This window comes from Vespa velutina, chromosome 17 (assembly GCF_912470025.1).
Source record: "Vespa velutina chromosome 17, iVesVel2.1, whole genome shotgun sequence".
In the NCBI taxonomy this organism is placed as follows: domain Eukaryota; kingdom Metazoa; phylum Arthropoda; class Insecta; order Hymenoptera; family Vespidae; genus Vespa; species Vespa velutina.
The window spans coordinates 3,413,856-3,431,431 of NC_062204.1; the positions used below are offsets into that span (position 1 = coordinate 3,413,856).

The 17,576-nt window shown below is 34.6% G+C and overlaps 1 long non-coding RNA gene across 1 annotated transcript; it reads left to right on the top strand.

The window, feature by feature from the left end:
- Positions 1 to 1,188: 1,188 nt before the first annotated feature.
- On the top strand, positions 1,189 to 15,730 carry LOC124955245. Its single transcript, XR_007102815.1, has 3 exons — positions 1,189 to 2,883; positions 10,015 to 10,094; positions 15,403 to 15,730. It is a non-coding gene; the product is annotated as an uncharacterized LOC124955245 (long non-coding RNA).
- The last annotated feature ends 1,846 nt before the right edge of the window (positions 15,731 to 17,576 follow it).

A 17,576-nucleotide genomic window follows, 5' to 3' on the forward strand; every position in this document is an offset into this window, starting at 1 on the left:
CTTGTAACAACATGATATAACGACGTATTATAATCCCAAGTACATATCTGATGTTATCCAGAGGAACATTATACGACATTTTCTTCCCTTCGGAATGCATTTATTCCCGCGCGTTTGTTTCTCTCTACGGAAAGTCCTGCGGCGACCAGACGAATGCGGATTTACGCCCGAAGGAGAAAAGAAAAATATATCTATCTATCTTATATATGTATGCATGTATGTACCTACCTACGTGCCGCGACGACGAAGATGGATATACGCTGTTACCAACCCGACTTGAATTTTCCTCGCGGAATAATCCTTCATTTCTTTTTTTTTTTCTTTCTTTTTTTCTTTTTCTTTTCTCACTCGTTTTTATTCCTTTCCTTCCTTTTCGTTTCGTAGTTTCTTTCTTTTACACACATGCACTTTATACGTATACATATACATATACACACACTTTTTCTCTGTCTTTCGAGATGAAGCCATTAGCTAGCATGAAGATAAATAGAAATGCTGTAACACTTTATTATTGAATTAGCATGTAGTATTCGTTAATTAGATTTTATTTTCAATGAATCTTTCGACGGATCATTCAAGATTCTTTTTAATTTCTTGCTTTTACTTTTATTGGATTTGACTCGTTTACGAAATTTCGAAGCAAACGATAATTATCACGAGTCGAACTCGTGATCATAATTTCATGCCAATGTGTAATATCACGAGTCGGGCTCGTGGTCACAATCTCGTCTTAAACAATGCGAATTGGATTCTATGTCCCAATGCAGACCATATACTAATCAATAGATATGTTTAAGATGGATAATACCTAAGAAAATTTAGGCCCTAAAGAGGAGCTGAAGAAAGAAATTGTTTAAAATCAGTTCACACAATTACGCTACGTGATTTAGTCACGATTCTTACAATTTACGCTAACAAGCAAAAGTTATTGATTATTTTTATAGAATTTATATTTGACGTCTTGTTTCCATTCTTATTGTAAAATTGAATGCTCATTAACGAGTTTGGAATATTATTTACTTCTTCACGCACGACTTGTATCTCTCTTTTTATTTGGCGTTCATTAAAAATTACAAGTACATAGTTAAATATTAAGAAATCAAGATTTAATATTTCTGAGGTTAAAATCCTTTTTTCTTACACTTTTCAAATATATGTATAATAATATATCCCGAGTTAAAGAACATTTTCAATTGAAATAAATTCTTTCATTTTTCAATGGATTTTTACGTTCTCTTTTTTTCTTGTACTCTTTCTAGCTAGATTTTTCAGGAGTAGATATCACTGATATTCAAGTGATTACAGAGGATAATGCTCCAAATAATCTGTACACCTTCTGGAACAATACCAATATCGATTTGACTGATGGCCTCGATTTCAAGACAAGTGGTCTAATCCCCGTCAACGTCACTTATCTCAATCATACAGAATTCACCTATAAGTTCGTTGTTATCAATGGCAATAATACACCTAAAACAGATACCGTTCGCATATTCATATAAAACAGACAAACTACGTGGCAACATACCATTCAATTTTAGCGAAGAAAAAAATTTTATGATAGAGATGAATAAATTCACGGTTATGTGTAAGAGACAATAATTATTATTATTTATATTTTGAATTGTCGCGATTGAAGATATTAATTATAAAAAGTATAACAATGAATATATTATTTAAATTAAATCATGGAATACATTAGTATTTAACACTTAACATGTTAATGAGACATTGTATTTTATTATTAATTTTTCTATTGTATGCTTGTAATACAACCTGGCCAGAATAATATTGATCGTAGTTCGACATAATCCTCGATAATGATTCTCTTCAAAAGCATTTACAATAACATTAAGCCGAATGAAATAGTCAAAAGTCAGATTATCTTCTGTGGCTATGCCTGGCCACAATATTTGCTTATACCTAAGGAAGAAAAACTGAACACGCCATGGATCTTTTTATCATGATATTTTATGAGATTGGTTATGCAGTAGGTTTTTTTTTTTTGTATATGCTTATCGTCGAACATTTATTAATCGTATTTATTGCGCAAATGAATCGATAATATTTTCGATATATTTAAACAGTAATAATTATGGAAAAATTACCAAGCTAATATTCATTTATTGTAAATTAATTGTTACATCATATATAATTGTTACATCATCATATATGTATGTATGTATGTATGTATGTATATATTTAGCCATTGCTATTTAACGATAAGAGGCGGTCAAGCGAACGCAGCATCATTATCATTGAATTAATAACCGAATTACAACGTACCTTTTGCATGCACAATAGAGCCCTACGTTTACGTTGATCCTTTTGATTGATGGAGTACGGTAAAACCCTTTGTGCAGCTCCATCAAACGTGCATATTTAATCGTTCGTAAAATGCTCACTATCTCTTTCTCTTTATTTCTCTTTCGTTAAGTTATATTTGAAATATTTAACATTTAAAATCGATGGCAATATAGGACAAGTTTATGGAGTGACTTTATTGATGAATTTAATCTAGTTTTATATCACTTGGATCTCTGGATCACGTTTCTTTAATAAAATTTGATTGAATTGTCTCTCTTAACGTTAAAACGTTCTTGCTAAGTCGGTTTCTATTGAAATACTATCGGAGGATTGTATTTGAAAGGAATTTTATTCACTTTGATCGTTATAGGTGGAACAGGATGATCCTACTAGTTACAAGGATGGCATGAATTACTGCGGATAGAAGAACAAAAAATATCCGGATCTACGCCCCGTTTGATCGCAACGCATATGCTGATGTTAATTATTTGAAATCATTCCTTACCGTCGATATGGCTACTACTATGATAACCATAAACTTCAAAGATATGATCGTACCGAAGAAAAACTAAATCGGTAAGCATTGAGTAACACATTGAACTTTACTTAAACTGAACTCCTTCGATTATTATTTTCTTTTCGTTCTACTTTTGTTTCTATGGGTTATTGGATGGGATTATCTGTGACATCACGATCTTCATGGGATGAAACTAACCAAAGGAAAGACGGAAAAACGATTATTCCTCATACATTTTTCTTTCCAATTTTATACGTTTTTTCGTTTTTAGTTTGTGTAATCGTACGAGAGAATCGAGTCGACGTCTAAGGAAGACAAAAAAGTAAAAAAAGAAGACAATTTTATTTTCTTTCGTAATCAATGATTGTATGTTTAAAAGTTGGTATATCCGATCCACGAATCTCTTTTCGATACTATGGGAAATTTTATTGTATTGGATTTATTTTTCTAAGGGAGAATACTGAAAGATCCTCGGTTGGACTAGATAGAAACACGGAAATCGAAACCGCGCAGAAAATCGAAACGTTATCCGTTTTCCCTCTCGCGCTCTCTCTCTCTCTCTCTCTCTTTCTCTTTCCTAGTCGGTTATCATCTTTTTATTCTATGTTTATTCGTGGTAACGATATCCCCATTCTCGTTTCTCATCCTTCTTGCATTATTGCACGGGGAACTGGATTGTACTGAGCAAATGGGAAAAAAAAAGAAAAAAAAAATGATAAGATGAAAAAAAAGAAATATGATAAAATAAAAGCAGTGATGATTATGCAGATTGCTTGACGTAATTTTTGAGTTCTATTTTTATCTCTCTCTCTCTCTCTCTCTCTCTCTCTCTCTCTCTCTCTCTCTCTCACACACACTCTCTCTCTATCTCTTTCTTTCTTTATTTCCTAATGGTTTAAAAAGAAAAAATATAAATTGTTCCATTTTCCTTCATTTTTCCTCTTGTAAGAACATGATATAACGACGTAATATAATCCCGAGCACATATCTGATGTTATCCAGAGAAACATTACTCGACGTTTTCTTCCCTTCGGAATGCATTTATTCTCACGCGTTGGTTTCTCTCTCTGCGGCAAGTCCTACGACGACCAGACGAATGCGGATTTAACGCCCGAAGGAGAAGAGAAAAATATATACATATATATATATATATATATATATATATATATATATATATATCCTATCTATGCATGTATGTGATCTACTTGACGCAACGATGATGATGGGTATACCTTGTTACCAGCAGCACGACTTAAATTTTCCTCGCGAAATAATCCTTCATTTCTTTTTTTTTTTCTTTTCTCAATTATTTTTATTTCTTTTCTTTCTTTCCGTTTCGTAATTCCTTTCTTTTTCGTACATACACATACGCATTCACATTCTCTCTCTCTCTCTCTCTCTCTCTCTCTCTCGCTCTCTTTCTTTCTTTCTCTCGCTCTCTCTCTTTATCTCCCTTTCTCTCTAGCGGCGATTATTCAATGACGACGTTTATGTTCTCGTGTCGTCCCAATTCAGGACGTTCATTCGAGTCACTCGTTTCTCGTAAATGAAAGCTCACCGAAGGGTGATAACTGCATTAATGCGTTTAATTTCGTAAGGTGAGGAATATTTCTCTTTCATTATTAATGAGAAAGACGAATGAAGCAAGAAAGGGAAAGAGAAAATCAGTAGTGAAGTCCTTTACTAATTAGATGCAATTATAAATGGTCATGCCCGTTTGTATTATCTATGTATAATAATACAGTACGAACAGTCGACGTCTATTGTTATATAATGGTGTTATATTTGAAATATATACATACGTATATAGTTACATATAATTGTATTATTGCATACATAAGGATAACGAAGGAAAACACGATTTAGTTACATTATATATGTATAATTGATGTATACAAGTTATTGACTCCAATTAATTTTATTAGTAATTTCTAAAAGCCCGAGGTTATTAGCATATTCTTTGGTTATTCTAATATATATGTATATATATATACATATATATTGATCTTTATTCACTGGTAATAATATGTTGATACAGTTATGCGCTTGAGTAAGTAACATGCTACGTATATATTCTCTAACGATATCTATTTGTTGAAAATTTAATGAGCAACTTCTTTTCTTCCCAAACATTTTCATATATATATATATATATTATATATTAAATTAATGACTCATAGTCGGTTTTTCTCTTTGTCTTTTTTTTTCTAACAAAGTTTTATTGAAATTAAGAAGACTATTTCGAAGACTTCGATATTTTCTATGGCATGTTTTTTCTTTTCTTTTTTTTTCTTCCTTTGTTTCCTCTGACGTAATGTTCGAAATGAATCTTACAAAAGGCACACCCTATATATATATATATATATATATATATATATATAAAAGCTACGCGCGAGATCTTTCGATTGCAGTAACGCGTTCATTCATTTATACGTGTCAGATCTTACGATAGGGACCAGAGTAAGGGTTCGGTATCGTGAAGAAGTTAAAGTAAGAAGTCGAAGTTCGTGGTGAAAGAATTTCTTTCTCGATGGGAAACCTTTTTCAATATCGCTCGCTAACGTAGGCTCGATAACCCGAGGACAAAAGAATCGAATTACTTAGGTCAACGACTTTCTAAAGTCTGGAAGCGGAAAAAAGGGTCTTCAAATTAAATAGCAAGAATTTAATATGGCTGCTTCGTTCGTTCAAGATTGTGTTGGTGGGGACGGAGGGGTGGTCCACAAAGGGCCGTAGTAGGATAAAGAAGGAAAGATGAAAAGAAAAAAGAGAAAGAGAGAGAGTATATGTGTATGTGTATGTATATGTATGTATGTGTGAAAAGAATGTCGAAGTAGCTAAGAACTTCTGCTAAACTTATTTGAAATTAATTTAGAATTTTAAGGGATTTACACCCTTCCTCTCCTCCTTCTCCTCCTTCTTCCTCTTCTTCTTCTCCCCGTGTAATTTAACAGCCCATTTAAAAATTAATTCATTTCCTTGACTTCTCAAGAATTTCTACTTGAATTATTTCGAACGACGAATCGACTATAAATGACAGAAAACGGAGAAACATTGAAAATCTAATCTTGTACTCTTTATCCTTTACGAAATATTTTATCCGAAACATCCTTGAAAAAAAAAAAGAAAAAGGAAAAAAAGGAAAAAGAAATAAAGGAAGAAAAAAGAAGAAGAAAAAAGTGTGAAACTATTTGGATAGACACAATAAAGACAATCTCGTCGTCATCATTGAGATCTTCCGGCCTACCACAGGATCGATACTAAAGTAGAGGAAGAGAAAAAGAAAGAGAGACAGAGAGAGAAATTTTCTGGCACGAGTAGGAGGTAAAGGACGAAGGGATAGGGAGACAAAGAGGAAGAGAAGGAAAGAAAGAGAGAGTAAGAAAGAGAGAGAGAGAGAGAGAGAGAGAGAGAGAGAGAGAAAGAAAGACATAGTGTATAAACGTAGCCACGTTAAAGGAAATAACGAAGGTCGCCGTAAAAGCTCGCGTAACTTGCGGGCATGGGGTCGCCGGATAAAAACGAAAGAAAAATGGAGGAAAAAAAAGGAGAAAGGAAAAGAATAAGAGAGGGAGGAGAGAGAAAGAGAAAGAAGGGAAGCAAAAAAGCAGGCACGGTATTGAATAACGGGCGTCATAATTAATAGCCTCGCGACACGTATGCATGACGATAAATTCCCGAGTTATATTGAGCGTCTCGTGGTGAGAAACTATGCAAATAACCTGCTGAGTTTAACTTTATAAGTTTAATGATTAACGGGCGAGAGGTCAAGAGGGGTGAAAGTTAGTGGAGGAAAAGGTGGAGGAGGAGGAGGAGGAGGAGGAGAGAATGTTTGGGCCGAATGGTCAAACGAAAGGAAAGGTTCTCGGTGCAGGAAGTAGTTGGTGACGACGCGAGCCTTTCTCTTTCATAGCTTTCCTAGAACGAGTAAGATGGTGTGATGAAGAATGGTGGCTAGAGGATGATAGGGTTAAGAGGGGTGAGTTGATGATGGTATGCTAATTTTAATGGGATAATTTGCCGAGGAGTCGCGCAAGAGATAAGAGCATCCTTGGAGAAAACGGTTCGCGTTCCATGACTTCGATTCGTCCTCGTACGTTCAACTTCCTGTCCAATTACGTTAATTAACGTAATTGCAAAAGGGTGGAAAGGGAATTAAAGCGCAAAGGTGCTCGAACGAAACGCTCTGCGACGTGTACGATGACGTTTAAATAACGACGAACGTAGACGCAGAGACGACGACGACGACGACGACGACGACGACGACGACGACGACGACGACGACGACGACGACGACGACGACGACGACGACGACGACGAGGACGACGAGGACGACGAGGACGACGAATGGGAACGAATGGGAACGAATGGGAACGATAATTAATCTTTCACAGTCCATAAAAGAGGCATAAACTTTGCTACCACGAGTTACGAGGGCCATGCGTATGTAATTACCGGTGAGGATATATATATATGTATATATATATATATATATAGAAAAGAAGTTATCCATGTCAAACGTTCTCTCTCGATTCACTTCACTTTTCTATTTCCCTTTTTCTTCTTTTTCTTTTTTTTTCTGTTCTTTTCCTTTCCACCTTTTTTCATTTTTTTTTTTCTTTCAATTTCGTGATGCTTATGAAGACTTTCCATTTTTACCATCCCATATTTTTTCTTCTTTTTCTTTATTCCGAATGAGTATAAATCAAGCTCTCATACAAACGGTACGATATATATATGATAGGGGAGAAAGAGAGAGAGAGGGGGAGGGAGGGAGAGAGAGAGAGAGAGATAGAAAGGGGTGGGAGGAAGTTAGAGTTAGAGTTAGAAGTTTCTATGTACCAAAGGGGAAAGCTTTCCGCGATTCAACGTAAATTGGATCGTCGAACGGATCGAGAGATCATTCGAAAAGATCATATCTAAACGTCAAAGCACTCTCTCTTGAGCCACGTGACTCTGGATTCGAGTGGACGTGCTTATTGGTCGTTCGATGTAGTACAAGCAGACTTTTCTTCTTCTTCCTTTTATTTTTTCTTTTTCTTCTTCTTCTTCTTCTTCTTCGTGGACTCCCCAACTCTTCTCTTGGGACGAGGAACGAATCAAAAGTAGAAAAAGACTTCGTACTTACGAAGAAAAAGATTCTCGTGGGAGTTCAAAAAAGATAGAGAAAGGGGGAGGGAGGGGGAAAAATCGGTGAGAATTTGTCTATCAGCACTTTTGTTTTTTTCACTCGCCGTGGTACTTGTACGAAAAATATAGAGATGAATAGGTTTCTTCTTCTTCTTCTTCTTCTTTTTTCTTTTCTTTTTTGAAAACAACCTAATTCTTTTAGTACATTTTTCTTCTCCTTCTCTTTTCTTTTCTTTTTATGTTCTTTTTTTTTTTTTTTTTGCTGAAGAGCAATCGCAACCGTCAAATAATTCTTTAGAAAGATTGTGATCTTCGATTAATCTTTTAAAAAGAAGGAAAAATAGTTCGACATGATCGAAGTTCACCGATCGTCTTCCTTCTTTCTTTCTTTTATTTTATTTTTTTTTTTTTCTTTTTTACTTTTTATTCTTCGTCCATCGCATAACAAAAAAAAGAAAAAAGGAGAGAAAAGAACTCCGTTGCGGTCGTCATACTGTCGAAGATAAATCAAGTTTGTCCGCAGGTACCGCGGTTCAGGACAAAGTTATTATAGTTTCGATTCGATTACCTCGTCGGTACTGACGGTTACGGGCGGAGAAAACGAGAATCTTCCTTCCTGCTCTTTCGCTAACCTTCTTCTTTTTCAACTTCTTTCAGTACTTTTTTTCTTCTTCTTCTTCTTCTTCTTCTTATACTTTGTTCTGCCTACGTTTCTTCATCTTTTTCTTTAGCACCTTATCGTTCTCGTTTGAAAGTTAGCTGAGCTGGTACCTCCCACGCTGCTTTTACTATCGATCCAAATATATTCTTCTTTAAGGCGCTTTTCAAATTTATATCGACCGCCAGAAACTCTTTTTCTTTTTATTTAAGACGACCTTTCTTCTTTTTTTCTCTTTCTTTTTCTTTCTTCTTTTTTTTTTTCTTGTTCTTCTTCTTTTCTTCGCAAAGAAAAAGTTCCGTTGTGAGAACGAAAAATAAACGTAAAATCTTGGGAATTTTTGAAACGGAGGAAAGAAAAAGAAAACGAGAAAGAAAGAAGGTAAAAGGAAAGAAGAAATTTCTTTTGGATTCTCTTCGTTTATTCCTTTCATCGAATTCTCGACTAAATCATTCTAATTCATTCCAATTTGTTGACGATCGTTTCTCTTCTCTCCCTTTTCTTTCTCTTCCCATCCCTTCGTTCGCGTAAACGAGTCACCAAGGACGAGTTTTCGCGAGGATAATGGAAAAACTTTGGCCCTCGTTGCATCGTCGTATACACATAGCTTTTCTATTCTTTTCAACACGAGCCCAACATCGGTGATAACGCCGTAAACGTTGTGGAGAACAATGTCTGTGTTTCAGGTTGGCATTGATGTAGGAACTCACGACGACGACGGGTGCGCATTCCATTTTCTAACGCTTGACGGAAAGCGGAGACAATCGTGTACGTCACCCGATATTTTACACGACACGGTTGTGTCTCTTTACGAAAGATGTCTTTTTCCACCAACCATATAAATATTCTACCCGAGGAATTTATTTATTTTGCCTTTCTATTCTTCTCTTTTTTCTTCTCTTTTCTTTTCTCTTTTCTTTTCTTTTTTCTTCTTTTTTTCTTTTTTTCTTTTTTCTTTTTTCTTTTTTTTTTACATTATTTCTTGCATCTACCAAAAAAAAAATATATATATATATATATATATAAACACACACGTACACACACATACACATATGTTTGATACTATAATCAATTATTATCATTTGAATTCTAATTAACGTTTCACTTGTATATGGGAAATATTAATTACTATGAAATAAATTAACTTAGTCATTTATATATAGAATGAGAGTTACTAATTAGTTATTGAAAATTTGAAACAAAGTTTGAACTTTCATTTAAAATCAAATAAAGAAAAAAAAAAAATGAGATGAAAAAGGCAAAAAAAAAAATATCGTATATATTAAAACGTTGAATATAATGAACGAAGGTGGTCAAGTTGAAAATGTGTCTGTATAGAAATATTGTTTTTTATCATGGAAATAATTTTTCTTCAAATAACAAAACTAAAATATCGTTTCAGGTTATCGGTTCACCCTATATATCTGTTGTTACTCACGGAAACATGATGAAAAGTTGATAAAATTAAAGCGACCGGAAAAGGTGAGTAGCACATTGTATTCGAGAGAGAAAAAAGAGAGAGAGAGAGAGAGAGAGAGAATTTACTTTCGGACAAGTTTTTACAGCGTCGACCATATCGCACAGTTTTCCACACTTTTCCCTTTGGAGCTCGCAGCCCCTTTTTATTATTCCTTTTATACCTTTTTGCGGATCTAAATCTTAACGGAAACATTCACGCTCTCTTTTATCTTTATCTAAGACTATGCTTTTGTTCGCCAGAGGAAAAGTTTTACAGAAAGATTCTCATGCCTCTCTTGAATTTCTTAATGTCTTCTCTAATTTATTATACTATTTCGTGAGATTTCATTATTGGTAAAAAAAAAAAAAAAAAAAAAAAAAAAAGAAGAAAACGAAAGGAAAAAAAGAAAAGAAAAAAAGAAAAAAGAAAAGAAAAGGAAAACTAGAAAACTATAGTTGTTCGCTTCGATTTAAACAAAAATTTATTTCCGATCATTTCGATCGAAAATTTATGAATTAATCAATCCTCGAAGTAATAATAAGAAAGAAAAAGAAAAAGAAAATGAATGAAAATAATAAAGAGAAGAAATAGGAGAAAAATGTTACACGCGTAAAAAGAAATACTTTTGCATCGGGTAAACTCAAGATGAAGTTGTTTAGTAGAACGATAATATTATACCAAGTCGTCCTGTATATAAATGTATATAAATTTTCTATAAAGCTCCATGAGAAAAGTTGTATCTACATTATACATAGATACATACATATATACATACATATATATAAACTTATGTATATGTATAATAGATATATGTACCTTGGTTCGCATCTCACTTTTCTCTCTTTTATAAGCGATGTCACGCAGCATCCTTCGTCATTGTCGTAACGTTGGCCTCCTTCTTCACGATCAAAGGAATGAATCAGGACGTGGACGAGGCAAAAGCGAGGGTAAAGTAAAAGAGGATAGGAGCTTTCTCTCCCTCTATCTCTCTCTCTTTCTCTCTCTTTCTCTCTCTCTCTCTTTCCTCTTTTCGAGGACCAAATAGATGGTATCACGCCTTACGATGATAATGATACACCGAAAAGTGCAACATTGCATTCCTTTAAAGGGAGAACTTACTGAAAAGAGTGAAAGAGAGAGAAAGAGAGGATTTTACGATACGAAAATAGAGGCTTCGAGTTTGATCATCAAAGAAAGCATAGTAGTCTTACTCCAATGAAAGGAATCCCCTTTTAGAACGATCTTTTCGATCTAAATTTTGTATTTTATTTATTTCTCGTTTTGCCGATAAATAACGAAAAAGTAATGAAAGAAAGAAATCGAATAGTTGATCGTAAGAAATAATTATTTGCATTATACGTTTCTCCTCGTTCGATCGATTAGAATAATTATCGTTAATGTTGGAGGAACATTAATGTTCCGTGTGAGCGATATGTTTAATATGTTTTGTGATCTAATAATGTGCAATGTATCATATGTTACTAGCTTATGTTACATGGAAATAGTGAATTTTAGTTTAGAGAGACAGAAAGAGTAAGAGAGAGAGAGAGAGAGAGAAAGAGCCATACAAATAGGTCAGTGATAATTATTTCTTTTTTTAGATCTATTTCTGTAAAAAAAAAGAAAAAAAAAAAAAAAAAAAAAAAAAAATTAATTGGAATTTTTTTTAATGAATATCGATGAATATTTCTTGAGAAATGAAATTTCTCGCGGTATATAAGATCAAATAGCTTTACTTTTCTGCAGAATTTATTTCTTTCTTCGAACGGAGGTACTCGATTAAGGAAAGTATCTGTTTAACATATTCACCATCGATCGACACAAGAAATTATTGCTTTACACAGTTATTCATTTATATATATATATATATATATATATATATATATATATATATATATATATATATATGTACACATTCACATACTGAATATGTGATAGGAAAAATAGAATGAGAGAAGGAAGCAGTTATACCGCGTTATCGAATTTCCAGGATATTTTTCTTCGGTCTCGATACCTCGAAAATGGTTCGTAGTTGCGTCAGTAATAGTGGTAGTACCAGTTGTAATAGTAGTCGTGGGTGGATAGTAGTACTGGTAGTAGTATTGTACTTTTACGATTTACATCGTCGACAATGCGATTCGCCGATCGGATTTTCTCACGGGTCATCGCTCGTGGAACCATTGGAAGGGATGTTAAAACATGGCGTAGGATTTGCATTTATACCGATGCTGCTAGAGTCGACCGGCGGCCCTATCTATGGATCATAAATTTATCGTAGTGACCCATGGATTAAACGTGACTTTTCTTTTTCTCTTTATACACACACACACACACACACACACACACACATATATATATATATATATACATTATCTATATCTTTTTCTATTTTTTCTAAAGTCTTTTTTCTTTTTTTCAAACTTAACTAAGTTTCATATAGCCGAAAGTCGAAACGGACATCTCCAACTTTTCGTAGGACAAATTTCTAGAAATTTTCTCTTTCTCTCTCTTTCTCTTTCCTTTTACTTTTAGTCCATTCCTTTGAACGACGAAAACTATTGATAGGAGTAAGTAGAGTACTAGGCAGCAAGCAAGCAAGCAAGCAAGCAAGCAGGCCCTCGAGATATTTCGTGAGAACTTTGAGAAACGTACGAAAAATAGAGGATCGTTAATTCGCTAGTAACAACGTCGAACACCGATTTCGAATTCCACGAAGGTGAAGTTTCGAGCTGTCGTCGCATTTCGATAGATATAGAGAGAGGATGAAACGACCTGTTACGATTCAACTACTCGACTCACCCGAAGTAACAAGATTTTTATCGGTTTTTTCTTTTTATTTTCTTTTTCTTTCTTTCTTTCTTTCTTTCTTTCTTTTCTTCTTCTTTTTCTTTTTTTTTTTTTTTTTTCTTTTTCTTAACATATCACGATTCTACATTAGTTAATATTATAATTAACGATAGAAACGTGGTCAGTAATAGGATGAAACATAATGATGATAATCATAATAACAATAACAACAACAAAAGCAACAATAACAACAATAATGTTAAGAGAAAATATATCTCTGATAATAGGATGGAACGTGACATGTTACCGCATCAATTCATATCGCGTGATGCGTTTCCTCGATGTCCTTTTTCTTTTTTTCCTCGTTCCTGGAATATTAAACGCTGATTTTGCGATAGTGATCTTAAGAGGAACGACATTGACGTACGATCGCATCGAATTTTCTCGTGCAAGCTGTTCTCTCTTTCTCTTATTACTTCTCTTCCTCTCGCTTACGCTTTATCATGAAATATGTGCCGGAAGAAATCTGCTCGCGTGGTTCGCAACTCGCGAAGAATTTCCGCGGTTCTTCGCTCTATTTACGAGATCTTCGAGAGTTCGTGCGACACGATTCTTCAAAGTTCATTCGGAACAAACGGAAAAATGATTCTTACCAAGCAAATATCCATCGTGAGAAGTACCACTAGCGACGGATGGGTGGGTGGGTGGGTGGGTGAGTGTGTGTGGGGGAGAGGGGAATTCTCACAGAAATGTTTCTTCAATAGAAATAAAGCTAAGAGAACACAATGATCGATTTTCGAGTACGTATGTACATAGTACGTTGTGAATTCGTGTTATCGAAAAGTTTCCCTTTGCGAGATGGGGTTTACAACAACCACTACAATTATTTTCGAAACAAACTACATATTATACGTAATTTTTCCGTCAGTCAATGTGCCACTTGTTACATTTCAATATTTATGAACGAATAACTTCCAGGAAAGTTCGGGCCAACCGAACGGCATGAATATTAAAACAAATGCTTGTGTTCTCTCTTCCTCGTTCCCTCTCTGTCTCTTTCTCTCTTCTGTAGAGAAGCTAGCAAATTCTCTTTGGACTATGACGACGACGACGTTCTGAAGAAAGTGAAAATCGATCGAAGAAGAACTATGTATTCGTTGTTTTCACTCTGGAGTTAAGTAAAATCCTCGTACACGCGCGCTCATACACATATACACACACACATACGCGCACATGATATAGTACATTTTTTTTTTATAGGACCGACCAATCGATCTCCATCTTTTCTTGATAATAATGAAAAAGGAACGTATAAAAAGAGGTACATACGTACACGTACATATACTCGCATATATAATGAAGAAAAAATTACTTTTCGTTTAGATAATTAATTTTATTCTTTTGCTTTTAAAGATCAAAATCAATTTTTTCATTGAGAAGGAAAAAAATTACTTCTTCTAAGCTCCATATCGAGAGTATATGTATCATAGTACGTCCAAATTATAATTGTCTTTTGAATGGATATCGCAAAAGAAGGCTGTCAAAGATTTTAGATTCTTTTAGATCGAAGTGAATTACGAATGACTTTCGAAGATCGACAGACAATTCGTCCATTTTCGATTTGAGATCGAAACGTAAAGAATAAAAAAGAATAGTAAGAGTGATTGAACGAAGGGGAATCGAGACACGTATATATATATATAATGTTCTATATATGTATATGTACTTATATATAGGGTGTTCATTTTAATTGATCAGGAAGAATATCATTAAATAGAAATAAAGTGTTTTTATTAAAAATGAAGGATTTGTATGTCGACGTTTATTCAAAATGAAAGTGGCTGATCATTTTAATTTTTATTTGACAATTCAATGTTTATGTGAATCGATCAATAGGAACACCTTGTATATATGTGTGTGTATATATATATATATATATATATACTTATATAGAGCAGACTGACCGGCCAGTTCGACCGCTCGGCAAAAAGGCAGGAATGTACAGGATACCACCTTTCTCTCTTTCTTCCATTCTTTCTCTCCTTTTATTCGTTCGTTGGTACGCGCGTCAGCGCTCGTATTGTCCGCTGCTTCGTTTCTTTCTTTCTTTCTCTCTTTCATTCTCCTATCTCATTCTCTCTCTCTCTCTCTCTCTCGCTCTCTCTCTCCCTCTTTCACTCCCACAAGAGAATCGACCAGGCTTTATTCCGGGTGAGTTCTGTGATTCAGGGAATCTGCCAATTTATCTCTCATTCTCGCAGGAAACTCGAAGGAACCTACCTCGTTCGCTTTTTCTCACGAAACCGATAAAAACATCTTCGAATTCAAGCCAATCAACATTTAAATTACATATACATAAATGCATGCATAATCTTTTATTATCTTAATTATTGATATTTTATTTATCGCTGTTTCCCTTTTTTTTTTTTTTTTATTTTTTCTTTCTATTTTTCTTCTTTTTTTTTCTTTTTTTTCCTCTCCCCCCCCCCTTTTTTTTTTTTTTTTGAAGTATCGATTCATCTTTATTGCTCTTTTCTATTACAGAAAATTAATAGCCAGTTTTGTAGTTCGTTCGACGAGAACCAGTGGAAAATGAAGCAAATATTGCGCCTGCAGATATGCAACCCTTTACGCAAGCCTGTATGCACCAGCCGTATGTGCGGTTGCATATTTCCGGGCGCTCGACCAAGCACGAAAATGTGGGAAAATCAAATAGAGAGAAAGATATTGCTAATCTTTATTTTCTGCATATCCCGGCGATACGTATGTACGTAATGTAACGACTTGAATGTATAAGAACGCATACGAAGTTGAATATAAAAAGTTACATTTAAATAATTCAGCAAGATGTTCGAGGACACGAGTCATATACATACAGGTACGTGGAAAGCGAATCGATTGAAATATTTTCACAGTGGGTTCTAACATATACGATTAAAATTCGAGGTCACTAACTTGGCCCTACATTCGACTAGAAGATGGTCTATATCGGTTATTTCGTTTGCTAGTTCTTGGTACTTTGCCAGACGTATATTATGTATTCCTTCGAGTTAGCTCTAGTGAAAATCCAGAATATTCTGAATTGCAGACTTCCATGGAGAACACGGAGGGAGGGGGGAGAGAGAGGGAGAGAGAGAGAGAGAGAGAGAGAGAGAGAGAGAAAGAGAGAGAGAGAGGATGTATGGAGGCTAGGTTTTCGAAGATATACATGTATGTCTTGTATATTAATATTCCTCTCCATTTCCGTCTTTGCTAAGGCTAATTATAAAAGAGAAAGATATACAGAGAAATTATTTTTCAATTCGTTCCATCTTCATTATTTAAATATAATTTTCTTAACGACATAATTGAATTCTTTTCTATTCTTTTCTTTTCTTATCTTCCTTTTTCTTTTTTTTTTTTTTTTTCTTTTTTTTTTTTCAATATTAGATCACCTCACGTAATTCCTTTTACTATTCATTAATCAGTCATTTAACTGTCAAAAAGAGATAGATAGAGAAAAAGGATATAATTATAGAGGCTCGAAAGACTTACACTGAAGAACGAAAATCACACCGTTAGGTGAGAAAACTTGTTCGTGATCACTTTCGTAGGAAGAGAGTGATTAATATTACTCCAACGGTATGAATATTTCCAAAGAGCGAGAGCGAGAGAAAGAGAAGGAGAGAGAGAGAGAGAGAGAGAGAAAGAGAGGGAGAAAGCGAGTGTCTGCAATTAGTTTGAAATATCGACGGGTATGAAAAGCAAGAGCACGCGTGCGTTCTCGCGTCGACATTTTCGCAAAGTACGATGGCTGAGACAGGGCAAACATCGACGGAGGATGGTTGGTCGCGTGCCGAGTATAATTCAATGCCGTTATTCTATAATTAATTGGCACTCGACGATTGATCGATCGATCGATCGATCATTCATTCCTGCGTGAATGAGGGAAGTATTCTGGAATATTAGCGATAAAGGAAAACTTAGGAAGATCGTTTGCGTGATAGAGAACAAAGAAAGGAGAAGGAAGGAAGGAAGTAGAAGAAAAAAGAAAAAAAAAAAAAAAAAGAAAAAGAGATTGCGTGTTAACACAATCGTTGTTATCTTCTACTCAACAAAGAACTACTAATTCTTTCTTTTTCTCCTCTTCTTTTCCTTCTCTCTCTCTCTCTCTCTCTCTCTCTCTCTCTCTCTCTCTCTCTTTCTCTTGAGAAATCGAGAACGTGTCACTTTTCCCTTGGGAATCAGTTCCCTTTATACGACCACTTTGCGGAACTAATTCGTATCGTCTCTCTTAAAGAACGAAATTAACGTTGTCTCACGAAACTTCCATTTCACTCTCCCTTACTAATTCCCTTTTGTGAGATACGTAATTAATTCGAAATCTCTCGTCGAGTCATTTCAATCGGTATATTCCTTTCTTCTTGTCTCTTTTGTTTTTCTTTTCGTTTCTTTTTTTCTCAAATCATCGAGCCCCTTTCCCACAATCCCTTCATTTTTTTCTTTCTTCGTCGCTTGGTTTTTTCATTTGAAAAACCGTGTTTATTTTATATTCATTATATGTAATACGAACAAAACTGCAATGATATTACGGATATCGTCGATGCACGTGGATATATTTACACAGGTGACATTTTTTAATACTTCATCCCATTAAAATAACACGTGAGATACGTTTTAACGATCAAACTGATTTCATTCCTTTCAATAAACAGAATTCACAATACGAGGAGCAATAT